The sequence below is a fragment of the Oncorhynchus kisutch genome, linkage group LG14, assembly GCF_002021735.2.
Source record: "Oncorhynchus kisutch isolate 150728-3 linkage group LG14, Okis_V2, whole genome shotgun sequence".
Classification (NCBI taxonomy): Eukaryota; Metazoa; Chordata; class Actinopteri; order Salmoniformes; family Salmonidae; genus Oncorhynchus; species Oncorhynchus kisutch.
In genome coordinates this window covers 80,155,566-80,169,181 of record NC_034187.2, presented here as the reverse complement: position 1 = coordinate 80,169,181, position 13,616 = coordinate 80,155,566, and the positions used below count along the sequence as shown (strand labels likewise).

General features: G+C 43.5%; 1 protein-coding gene across 5 annotated transcripts in view; it reads right to left on the bottom strand.

Moving 5' to 3' along the window:
• Positions 1–13,616, bottom strand: part of LOC109881185 (proto-oncogene tyrosine-protein kinase Yrk-like) — a 49,625-nt gene that overhangs the window by 35,197 nt on the left and 812 nt on the right. The window lies entirely within an intron of this gene.

The following is a 13,616-nucleotide window of genomic DNA, read 5'->3' as shown; positions in this document are numbered from 1 at the left end:
ACGAGACGGCCTACAGGGAGGAGGTGAGGGCCCTCGGAGTGTGGTGTCAGGAAAATAATCTCACACTCAACGTCAACAAAACTAAGGAGATGATTGTGGACTTCAGGAAACAGCAGAGGGAACACCCCCCTATCCACATTGATGGAACAGTAGTGGAGAGGGTAGTAAGTTTTAAGTTCCTCGGCGTACACATCACAGACAAACTGAATTGGTCCACCCACACAGACAGCATCGTGAAGAAGGCGCAGCAGCGCCTCTTCAACCTCAGGAGGCTGAAGAAATTCGGCTTGTCACCAAAAGCACTCACAAACTTCTACAGATGCACAATCGAGAGCATCCTGTCGGGCTGTATCACCGCCTGGTACGGCAACTGCTCCGCCCACAACCGTAAGGCTCTCCAGAGGGTAGTGAGGTCTGCACAACGCATCACCGGGGGCAAACTACCTGCCCTCCAGGACACCTACACCACCCTATGTCACAGGAAGGCCATAAAGATCATCAAGGAAAACAACCACCCGAGCCACTGCCTGTTCACCCCGCTATCATCCAGAAGGCGAGGTCAGTACAGGTGCATCAAAGCTGGGACCGAGAGACTGAAAAACAGCTTCTATCTCAAGGCCATCAGACTGTTAAACAGCCACCACTAACATTGAGTAGCTGCTGCCAACACACTGACTCAACTCCAGCCACTTTAATAATGGGAATTGATGAGAAATTATGTAAAATATATCACTAGCCACTTTAAACAATGCTGCCTAATATAATGTTTACATACCCTACATTATTCATCTCATATGTATATGTATATACTGTACTCTATATCATCTACTGCATCTTTATGTAATACATGTATCACTAGCCACTTTAACTATGCCACTTTGTTTACATACTCATCTCATATGTATATTCTGCACTCAATACCATCTACTGTATCTTGCCTATGCCGCTCTGTACCATCACTCATTCATATATCTTTATGTACATATTCTTTATCCCCTTACACTTGTGTCTATAAGGTAGTAGTTTTGGAATTGTTAGCTAGATTACTTGTTGGTTATTACTGCATTGTCGGAACTAGAAGCACAAGCATTTCGCTACACTCGCATTAACATCTGCTAACCATGTGTATGTGACAAATAACATTTGATTTGATTTGATTTGTATCGGTCCCAGAGTCAACGGAAATGCATCGCGCCACGAATTTCGTTTCAGGGCTGCTAAAGGATGTTCTTGCCTTAGATGAAAAGCCCCTGATTGATCGTGCCCACCGGTCGCTGCGCCCAAAGCCCCGGGATGGGGAGAGGCCCCGTGACATAATTCTTCAAGTGCACTTTTTTCATGAGAAGATGGAGATCCTCCGACGAGCCCGCAATACCACTCTGAGCTTTCAAGGACAGAGCTTCTCCATCTACCAGGACTACTCCACCACTGTTTCCAGGCAGCGCGCAGCTTTCGGACAGGCCAAACGAGTACTTCGGGACCATCCAGGTGTGAAGTATGGACTGCGATTCCCGGCCCGTTTATGGCTATCTCATGAGGGTAAAGACTACACATTTGAGTCTCCGGATGAGGCTATGGCTCACAATCAACGTCACATCAAGAAGTCTTGAACTTGCTCACAGTTCAGCAACTGTTGCTTGCGAACTGTGGATCGTAAGTAACCCACCTGTGGTACAATTATGTTTAGATATAACAGGCTAGTCTTGCATAGTTGGCGAACCCATTCAGGCTTATTTGATGTGATCTAATGTTTTGATCATCTAGTGGGCGTGCCTTACAAGCATTCAGTCATTTTTATTTAATTGTATTATGTACCACCGTACATTATTACTCTGAGACAAGTTATTCTGGGGGTTTTGGGCACTCATTGCTTTTCCATTCTATGCTCTAATGACAGGGTTGAATAACGGGAATGCCCAGAGGGGCCGAAATAATGACATCAAGTACATTTCATGGAACACCCGGTGAAGCGTAAGAGGGTGTTGACACACTTAAAGGGTTTGAATGCAAATATTGCATTTCTACAAGAGACTCACTTGAGGACTGGTGAGCATTTTAGGATGTGTAGGGACTGGGTTGGTCAAGTGTTCCACTCTAACTTTCATAGTAAATCAAGAGGTGCTGCCATTTTGGTTGATGAAGCTACTCCCTTTGTAGCTTCTGAGGTTATTGCTGATCCTAAGGGACGATACGTCATAGTAACCGGTGAACTGTTTTCTACCCCTCTTGTTTTGGCTAGTGTTTATGCTCCCAATTGGGATGACACAAGTTTCATTTCTTCCTTTTTATCTGCTATACCCAATTTAGATTCTCATTTGTTGATTTTAGGAGGGGATTTCAACTGTAAAATGTCCCCAGTTCTTGACAAGTCCTCACAAACAACTACAGGCCCATCTAAATGTGCCCTACTTATTCAATATTTTCTTCAGAAATATGCTATGTTTGAGGCCTGGCGTTTCCTACATCCTACAGATAGACCGTATTCCTTTTATTCTCATGTTCATCAAACATACTCCCGGATTGATTACTTCTTTTTGGACAAAAAACTTCTGCCTAACCTTCGGCAGTGTACTTACGAGAGTATTGTTATCTCTGACCATTCACCATTCGTGCTTGAACTAGAGTTTCCCCAGCGACCTCCCATGTGTTATCAATGGCGTCTCAACCCCATTTTACTCTCAGATAAGGAGTTTGTCAATTTAATTTCTTCTGAAATCACCTTATTCCTAGAAACTAATTCAACACCAGGTATGTCCTGCTCTACCATATGGGAGTCTCTCAAAGCATACCTACGTGGCCAAATGATTTCTTATACAGACAACCAAAACAGAGTTGGCTCTCAGCGACTTCGGGACCTGAGCGAGTCCATAGCCACATTGGATGAGAAGTATGCTACAGATCCTTCCTCTGATCTGCATAAAGAGCGCCAACTACTCCAATCTGAATTTGTTGAGCTTTCTACCAGGCAAGCTGAACAGTTACTCTTGCGAGCTCGATACAAAGTCTATGAACAAGGCGACAAGGCCAGTAAACTCCTTGCGCATCAGATCCGTAAATCTGAGGCCTCACCTTTAATATCACAAATAAGGACCCCGTCTGGTGCCACCACAGTTATACATAAAGAGATCAATGAGCAATTCAAACAATTTTACTCTGCGTTATACACCTCTGAATCCCCTCAAGACCCTTTGTTGATTGATTCCTTCTTTAATGGCTTGAATATGCCTTCAATTGATACAGACTCCCATGACTGTCTAGAAGAAGAATTTACACCTGAGGAGATTGCAACAGCAGTGTCCGCAATGAAAAGTGGTAAATCACCGGGTCCGGACGGTTTTCCAACCGAATTTTACAGGACGTTTTCTGGTCTGCTTTGCCCATTCTTGTCTCGACTATTTGCAGAGTGCCTTAATACCTCAAAGCTACCGCCTAGTCTTTATCAGGCTTCAATTTCATTACTATTAAAGAAAAACAAAGACCCCCTGGAATGTGGATCCTATCGCCCAATCTCGCTTTTAAACTGTGATTACAAAATCCTAGCCAAGCTTTTAGCCATCCGTATGGAAGGCTCGCTGCACCAAGTAATACACTCTGACCAGACTGGCTTTGTGAGAAATAGGCATTTATTTTTCAATATTAAGCGCCATAGCGCCATTCCCCATAGGCCTGCGAATACAGCTATAGAGAGCATCTTTGGAGTTGAACAAGCTTCCTAGGGGCGCAATTTCAGATGTATATGCTATCATTCATGACGTACAGAACCCTTCTTTGGTGCCTTTAAAGACTCGATGGGAAAAGGATTTGGGGGAGGAACTTGGGGAAGACGCCTGGGAATCTGTGCTGCACAGGGTGCACTCGTCCTCTTTTAGCACTAGACACAGCCTCATTCAATTCAAGGTGGTTCACCATATCCGTATTGGTCGGGGGCCAAACTTGGAAGAATATTCTCTGATTTTGATCCTACCTGTGTCCGATGTTAAACGGAACCAGCCACACGGTTGCATATGTTTTGGGGCTGTAATAAACGGTCAGGTTTCTGGGAATTAATATTTAAATGTTTCTCTAATATATATATGACACTGTTCTAGATCCGTCTCCCCTTACAGCCCTTTTTGGAGTACTGCCCATGGGTACCCCCCTGTCAAGAATCCAGTCGGACACTGTTGCTTATACAACTCTTTTAGCTAGACGGCTAATACTACAGAATTGGAAGATGGCAACTCCCCCATCTTATAAATATTGGGTGAGAGATGTGTTGTGCTCTCTGAAACTAGAAAAAATTCAATTCAATTCACGTGGGAACTCCAAACTGTTTAATGAGGCTTGGGCTCCATTCCGGTCTTACTTTAAACAGTCCATCCTCTGATGTCATTCCAATTAAAACAAAAATAAGTCTGTATTTGACCCCCTTGTGGGTTGGAGGAACTTTTCTCTGTGTTTTTGCTGGGGGGGGGGGGGGGGCATTAAGATCCATGTGCTTATTGATTGTGACCCGCGGATGCCTTGTTCATCTTGCCCGGGCAGAGACTGAAGTGTCTCCCAGTTATTTTTATTTTCACATTTTGTCCACGTCTACATGAATAATCATTTTTAAAATGTATTTTAAAGCATTGTAAACCTTTTATTTTTGGTCCAGTGGATGGTCGGTCTGTGGCCATGACTGTCTGTGAGTGGTTGCATTTCTCCATCCTTATCCCTCGACTGTTTACAGGAACAATGGTGAGGTGTTTGCTCTGTCCCTGTACTATAGATTGCCCTTTAACCTTTGTAGCCTTCTGCCTGGTGTGTTTAACTTGTCTAAAGTATGGTATCTTTAAAGCTATTTTGTAAATTTGTATTATAGACAGAAGCGTGTTACATGGCAGACCAATCCGAAATCAGCTCTCAGCATGTCCAGGCCTTCCATTATCTCAGTCAATTATGGCTAGCGGGAGGGTTCCTGTCTTTTTCCGCGGCTAAATCAACTAGGCTCATAATTTAACACTTGTATTCATATTTACAGATGGCGTACAAGTTTTGTTATTAAGGTACATGAAAGTTCACATTTTCCACAAGGCATTTCTGTCAATAAAAACGCATTTTGATTTTTAAAAATTATGTTTACATTCAAATGCCTTTCCTGTGAAGTAGTGACTCGCAACATACACCTAGTTTCCTGAAACGAGTCACATATGTTCAAGTACTGCAAAGAAAGACCTAGTTAAGCTGCAGCTGGCCCCCGAACAGAGCGGCACATCTTTTTCTTAAATGTAATCAGAGGACTAATATTAATACTAGGCATGTCAGTCTCTCTTGGCTAAGAGATGAGGAAAGACTGACTGCGTCACTTCTTGTTTTTACAAGAAACATTCATGTGTTTGTGTGACAGGTTAAAGGAAATATTCATAGCCTGTTATACATTAAAAAGTATTAGTAAGTTCATAGTATGTGAGGATCTTAAAACAACTAAGGTTAAAAAGATGCATTCAGTATCAGTTGATAGAGATTTAAAACATTTATAATTGTGTTAAAGTTCAAATCCGTCAATCGTACAAAGGGTATGAATTGTGAGTAATGTGTAAACGTTATATTGATTACTTTATTTTGTGGTGCCTAAAAGTGTTAATCTGTGATCTACGAAATGCTCTTAATCTATGAGCCGGAGATCGATTGCTCTGGTCTCCACCCATATTCCAGGGGGAAATCGCGGTCTTTTCTCATTGAACTAAAAGTTGAATTGAGAAAACAACACCGTATCACTCTCGTGATTATTTCTCCCCTGTTTTCAGGGGCGTAACATATGAAATTCCAAATTGTTTGCATAGTCAACTTACACACAGAACTGACTAGTGGAGGTCGGTGCCCTTTTAAGATGAGGAAGGACATCAATTTTTTTTCATGAGCATGGCCTTATTTCTATTACAGCATATTGGATGACTGTAATTCATATTCCATTCACCCAGTTCAATGTAACATCAATAGGTTTTAGGGTACTACATGATACTAACATTTTCCATATACCCATCATGAGGTTGCTACAACCTAGCCTATGAATGAAAGTTTACAATGTAGGTGCACACAGGTGGAGAGAAAGATTGTGACAGACAGTGAAGCATTCGATACAGCCTTGCATCTAGGGTGTAATCATTAGTCCAACAGTTGCAAACAACAGTTTCTATTGGACAAATTCCTGTACATTGATTAATTAATCAATCATTTTTGTTCTATGCTACACAAAGATAAATAACATACATTTTCTAAACTAATCAAATCTGTTAGTTGGACTTGTTGCACCGCTACTGAAATGGTTGTTCCAGTTCAGATGGTTAAGATCGTCTCATTTATTTTTCTTTCCAACCCTGGCAGTCATTCTGAATGCAGCGAAGGTTGGGGACCAGTGTCCGAAACACAGCGATGGCTGGTGATCAGTGTCCAAAACACAGCGATGGCTGGTCACCAGTGTCCAAAACACAACGAAGGCTGGTCACCAGTGTCCAAAAGATAATGAAGGCTGGTGATCAGTGTCCAAAACACAGCGATGGCTGGTGACCAGTGTCCAAAACACAACGAAGGTTGGTGACCAGTGTCCAAAACACAACGAAGGCTGGTGACCAGTGTCCAAAACACAACGAAGGCTGGTGACCAGTGTCCAAAACACAACGAAGGCTGGTGACCAGACTAACCAACAGGTTGAGAACTGACGAAAAAAAGTGAGAGATGACTGTCTGATGGGCTTGTAAGCAACATACACAGACCAGAATATGCTAGCCCACAGACACAACGAGAATGGTTGAGAATGGTTACATCTCCCTGATACAGGCCTGGGTGTCTGGCTTGAGAGAGTGTGTACATCTGTGTGAAACTGTGTGTGTCTGGTGTGAGTGTTGTGGTTCTCAGAAGTGCTGTCAGTTTAAATAAGTCCTGTTTATGACAGAGTAAATTTAACAGCAGCTATAGTTCCCATCTGCTCTACCCTAACAAGATATATTAACACTCTCACTCTCTCTCTCTCAGTTTTTTTTCTCACTCTCTCTCACTCTCTCTCTCTCAGTTTTTTTTCTCTCTCTCCCTCTCTCTCTCTCTCTCAGTTTTTTCTCTCTCTCTCTCTCACTCTCTCTCTCTCAGTTTTTTTTCTCACTCTCTCTCTCTCTCAGTTTTTTCTCTCTCTCTCTCACTCTCTCTCTCTCAGTTTTTTTTCTCTCTCTCTCTCTCTCTCTCTCTCTCTCTCTGTTTTTTTCTCTCTCTCTGTTTTTTTCTCCCTCTCTCTCTCTCTCAGTTTTTTCTCTCTCTCTCTCTCTCTCTCTCTCTCTCTCTCTCTCTCTCAGTTTTTTTCTCCCTCTCTCTCTCTCTCGCTCTCTCTGTTTTTTTCTCTCTTTCTCATGGGTGAAACCCTTTACTAAACTTAGATTTGCATAGATTATTAAAAAAGAAGCGACACTGTATCAAAATAGTGTTTTGGAGATAATGCCATGCTTGTACACTCATCCCCTCTACAGGGGTGGAAGTCAACCCTCCTGCAGGAAAGCTACTGGGTGTGCAGGCTTTTGCTTCAGCCATACTGTAATCAGTGGTGTAAATGACTTAAGTCAAATTATTTAAAGTATTAATTAAGCAGGTTTTTTGGGGGGTATCTGTAATTTACTTTACTATTTATATTTTTGACAACTTTTACTTTTACTTCACTACATTCCGAAAGAAAATATTGTACTTTTTACAACATACATTTTCCCTGACAAACCAAAGTACTCATAACATTTTGAATAATTCACACACTTATCAAGAGAGCATGTGGTCATCCTCTTGGGGCCTAGTGGTTAGAGCGTTGGACTAGTAACCGGAAGGGGTCAAGTTCACATCCCTGAGCTGACAATTTTTTTTTTATGTGTTCTTAACTGACTTGCCTAGTTAAATAAAGGTACAATTTAAAAAAATGTAAACAATAAAAATCCCTACTGCCTGTGAACTGGCAGACTCACGAAACACAAATGCATCTTTTGTAAATATTGTCTGAGTGTTGGGAGTGTGCCTCTGGCTATCCGTTCATTTTAGAAACAAGAAAATTCTTGATATGAGGAATTTGAAATGATTTCTACTTTTACTTTTGATACTTAAGTATATTTAAAACCAAATACTTTTAGAGTTTTACTCAAGTAGTATTTTACTGGGTGACTTTCACTTTTCCTTGAGTCATTTTCTATTAAGGTATCTTTACTTTTACTCAAGTATGACAATTGGGCACTTTTTTTTCTACCACTGACAATAACATACCTGATTCAGCTAATAATCAAGGTCCTGATGAGCAGCTGATTAGTAGGACCATGGTAAAGCAGGGGTGGAACAATACCCAGCACACCCAGCATCTCTCAAGAAGGAGGGTTGGCCACCTCTGATCTACAGGCGGTAACTATCTTTCTACCTCAAAGAGGTTTAGTGGTTCAATTCCAACTCAGGCTTTTCCCACCTAAATGTCCTATCTAATGGACATGGAGCGATTTTTCACAAAGAAAACTTTTACTCTGGACTGAAAACGCATGGCAGACACACACACTACCCTCAATCATCACACTCACACACATCCAAACACACCATTTCCGGCGCCATCTCCTACAGATAAACAGCTCCCAGCAGGGAATTCACAGTAGGAACAACACAGTAGGAACAACATAGTAGGGACAACAACAGCTATGTGGAGTACGTTTGGGTTGGTATACAGAATCCTTTCTCTCTCTCATGCTGGCCTAGTTACAGAATCCTTTCTCTCTCTCATTCTGGCCTAGTTATAGAATCGTTTCCCTCCGTCAGTCTGGACTAGTTACAGAATCCTCTCTCTCTCTCTCATTCTGGCTTAGTCACAGAATCCTTTCTCTCTCTCATTCTGGCCTAGTTACAGAAACCTTTCTCTCTCATTCTGGCCTAGTTCAGAATCCTTTCTCTCTCTCATCCTGGCCTAGTTACAGAATCCCTTCTCTCTCTCATTCTGGCCTAGTTACAGAATCCTTTCTCTCTCTCCTTCTGGCCTAGTTACAGAATCCTCTCTCTTTCATTCTGGCCTAGTTACAGAATCCTCTCTCTTTCATTCTGGCCTAGTTACAGAATCCTTTCTCTCATTCTGGCCTAGTTACAGAATCCTTTCTCTCTCTCTCTCTCATTCTGGCCTAGTTACAGAATCCTTTCTTTCTATCATTCTGGCCTAGTTACAGAATCCTCTCTCACTCTCATTCTGGCTTAGTTACATAATCCTTTCTTTCTATCATTCTGGCCTAGTTACAGAATCCTTTCTCTCTCTCATTCTGGCCTAGTTACAGAATCCTTTCTCTCTCTCATCCTGGCCTAGTTACACAATCCTTTCTCTCTCATTCTGGCCTAGTTACAGAATCCTCTCTCTCTCATTCTGGCCTAGTTACAGAATCCTCTCTCTCTCATTCTGGCCTAGTTACAGAATCCTTTCTCTCTCTCATTCTGGCCTAGTTACAGAATCCTCTCTCACTCTCATTCTGGCCTAGTTACAGAATCCTCTCTCACTCTCATTCTGGCTTAGTTACATAATCCTTTCTTTCTTTCTATCATTCTGGCCTAGTTACAGAATCCTCTCTCACTCTCATTCTGGCCTAGTTACAGAACCCTTTCTCTCTCTCATTCTGGCTTAGTTACATAATCCTTTCTTTCTATCATTCTGGCCTAGTTACAGAATCCTTTCTCTCTCTCATTCTGGCCTAGTTACAGAATCCTTTCTCTCTCTCATTCTGGCCTAGTTACAGAATCATTTCTCTCTCTCATTCTGGCCTAGTTATAGAATCCTTTCCATCTTTCAGTCTGGCCTAGTTACAGAATCCTTTCTCTCTCATTCTGGCCTAGTTACAGAATCCTTTCTCTCTCTCATTCTGGCCTAGTTACAGAATCCTCTCTCTCATTCTGGCCTAGTTACAGAATCCTTTCTCTCTCATTCTGGCCTAGTTACAGAATCCTTTCTCTCTCTCATCCTGGCCTAGTTACACAATCCTTTCTCTCTCATTCTGGCCTAGTTACAGAATCCTCTCTCTCTCATTCTGGCCTAGTTACAGAATCCTCTCTCTCTCATTCTGGCCTAGTTACAGAATCCTCTCTCTCTCAATCTGGCCTAGTTACAGAATCCTTTCCCTCTTTCATTCTGGCCTAGTTACAGAATCCTCTCTCTCTCTCTCTCTCTCTCTCTCTCTCAAATTACCTGGTTTCAGTGCCTGTGAGGGTTTCTCTGGGCTTGACTACAGGCCCACAGACAATCTTCCTGCGCTTCTCACACTCACTTTGTTTGAAAAATAACTCTGTCATTTAACCAAACCAAAAAAAAGTGTTGAAATTGTGCTGGTTTTGTTTTTGCTGAGTGAGTGTGTTGAGTAACTTCAGATTTTTTTTTATGGATGTTTGCCAGTGAAGCATGAGAGGCTGCACTTACAGTTCACACTGAGCCTGTTAAATCAGTTATTTTGAAATCAAATTACAGAGCAATAAATGGAACACTAGATTAGGAGAAAATAACGGTGGTGAATCAAAGGCTGCATCTGACATCATGACAGTGTAACCTATTCCTTATATAGGCCTAGTGTACTCTAGGCCTACTAGGATATTTTTGTTCCGAGACATATAGCGAGGGGCAATACATATGAAGTAATCCTTGGTGTCCACATCACCAACAAACTAACATAGTCCAAGCACACTAAGACAGTCGTGAAGAGGGCACGACCAAACCTATTCCCCTTCAGGAGACTGAAAAGATTTGGCATGGGTCCTCATATCCTCAAAAGGTTCTAAAGCTGCACCACCGAGAGCATCCTGACTGGTTGCATCACTACCTTGTATGGCAACTGCTCGGCCTCCGACCGCAAGGCACTACAGAGGGTAGTGCTGACGGCCCAGTACATCACTGGGGCCAAGCTTCCTGCTATCCAGGACCTCTATACCAGGCGGTGTCAGAGGAAGGCCCTAAAAATTGTCAAAGACACCAGCCACCCTAGTTATAGACTGTTCTCTCTGCTACCGCACATCAAGCAGTACTGAAGCGCCAAGTCTAGGTCCAAAAGGCTTCTTAACAGTTTCTACCCCCAAGCCATAAGCCTGCTGAACATCTAGTCAAATGTCTACCTGGACTATTTGCATTGCCCCCCCCCCCCCCCCCCCCCCCCCACCACCACCACTGCCACTCTCTGTTGTCATCTATGCATAGTCACTTTAATTAACTCTGCCTACATGTACATACTACCTCAACTAACCGGTGCCCCCGTACATTGACTCTGTACCGGCACCCACCCTGTATATACAGTGCCTTGCGAAAGTATTCGGCCCCCTTGAACTTTGCGAACTTTTGCCACATTTCAGGCTTCAAACATAAAGATATAAAACTGTATTTTTTTGTGAAGAATCAACAACAAGTGGGACACAATCATGAAGTGGAACGACATTTATTGGATATTTCAAACTTTTTTAACAAAAGAAAAACTGAAAAAATGGACGTTGGGATGCTACATAGGGAAGGATGCTACATAGGGAGGGATGCTACATAGGTAGGGATGCTACATAGGTAGGGATGCTACATAGGGAAGGATGCTACATAGGGAGGGATGCTACATAGGTAGGGATGCTACATAGGTAGGGATGCTACATAGGGAAGGATGCTACATAGGGAGTGATGCTACATAGGTAGGGATGCTACATAGGGAGGGATGCTACATAGGGAGGGCAAAAAGTACAACAGTAGAGGAATATGGCTGTGGTCAAAAGTAGCCTAGTGTGGTCTCCGGGGAGGCGCAGGGCTTTATGTAGGGCTTTAGACCACTATGTAGAATCCCTACTTATGTAGCATCCCTCCCTATGTAGCATCCCCATCTCTCCCTATGGAGCATCTCTATGTAGCATTCCTCCTTATGTAGCATCCCTCTCTATGTAGCATCCCCATCTCTCCCTATGTAGCATCCCTACTTATGTAGCATCCCTCCCTATGTAGCATCCCCATCTCTCCCTATGGAGCATCTCTATGTAGCATTCCTCCTTATGTAGCATCCCTCTCTATGTAGCATCCCCATCTCTCCCTATGTAGCATCCCCATCTCTCCCTATGTAGCATCCCTACTTATGTAGCATTCCTCCTTATGTAGCATCCCTCTCTATGTAGCTGTGCCACCAGAGATTCTGGGTTCGAGCCCAGCTGCAGCTGGCCGTGACCAGGAGGCCCATGGGGCAGTGCACAATTGGCCCAGTGTCGTCTGGGTTAGGGAGGGTTTGGCCGGCAGGGATATCATTGTCTCATCACGCACTAGCGACTCCTGTGGGCCGGGCACAGTGCACGCTGACCAGGTCGCTAGGTGTACGGTGTTTCCTCCAACACATTGGTGCGGCTGGCTTCCGGGTTGGATGTATGTTGTATCAAGAAGCAATGCGGCTTGGTTGGATTGTGTTTAGGAGGACGCATGGCTCTCGACCTTTGCCTCTCCCGAGTCCGTATGGGAGTTGCAGCGATGAGACAAGATAGTAACTACTGCCAATTGGATACCACGAAATTGGGGAGAAAAAAGGGGGTAAAATCATTTTAAAAGTAGCCTAATGCATTATAAGGGAAATAAGATACGGCCTGACACTTTTCTGTTTTCTGAACTTTTCCATCTCTCCCTCACCCTTCATCACTCACTCTCTCTTTTGTACCCCACCCAACCTACCGCTATAACCTCTCACACAGTGGAGGCTCCACAGAGGAGGAAGGGGGGACCATCCTCCTCAGCAAATGTTATTAAAATTAAAATTGTAAAACATTTAAAAAGTTATAATTTTAGGATAAAACTATACTAAATATATTCACGTCACCAAATAATTGATTAAAACACACTGTTTTGCTCTGTGAGGTAGCACCATGGTGTAGCTGGAGAACAGCTAGCTTTTGCCCTCTCTCTCTCTTTCCCTGCCCTCTCTCTCTCTCTTCCCTGCCCTCTCTCTCTCTCTTTCCCTGCCCTCTCTCTCTCTTTCCCTGCCCTCTCTCTCTCTCTTTCCCTGCCCTCTCTCTCTCTCTTTCCCTGCCCTCTCTCTCTCTTTCCCTGCCCTCTCTCTCTCTCTTTCCCTGCCCTCTCTCTCTCTTTCCCTGCCCTCTCTCTCTCTTTCCCTGCCCTCTCTCTCTCTTTCCCTGCCCTCTCTCTCTTTCCCTGCCCTCTCTCTCTCTCTTTCCCTGCCCTCTCTCTCTCTCTTTCCCTGCCCTCTCTCTCTCTCTCTCTCCCTGCCCTCTCTCTCTCTCTCTTTCCCTGCCCTCTCTCTCTCTCTCTCCCTGCCCTCTCTCTCTCTCTCTTTCCCTGCCCTCTCTCTCTCTTTCCCTGCCCTCTCTCTCTCTCTCTCTTTCCCTGCCCTCTCTCTCTCTCTTTCCCTGCCCTCTCTCTCTCTTTCCCTGCCCCCTCTCTCTTCCCTGCCCTCTCTCTCTCTCTTTCCCTGCCCTCTCTCTCTCTTTCCCTGCCCTCTCTTTCTCTGTATATCCCCACTATTCCTCTATTTCATTACATTGAAGGTTATGCTTTGAGATAAAAAAAATTATAAATGGGCTCCTAGACTGCACACTTCTCAGTATCCTATCACTACTGCTCCACTCACACCCTGCTGTGTTTCCTGTTAACTAGGAGAGAGAGAGAG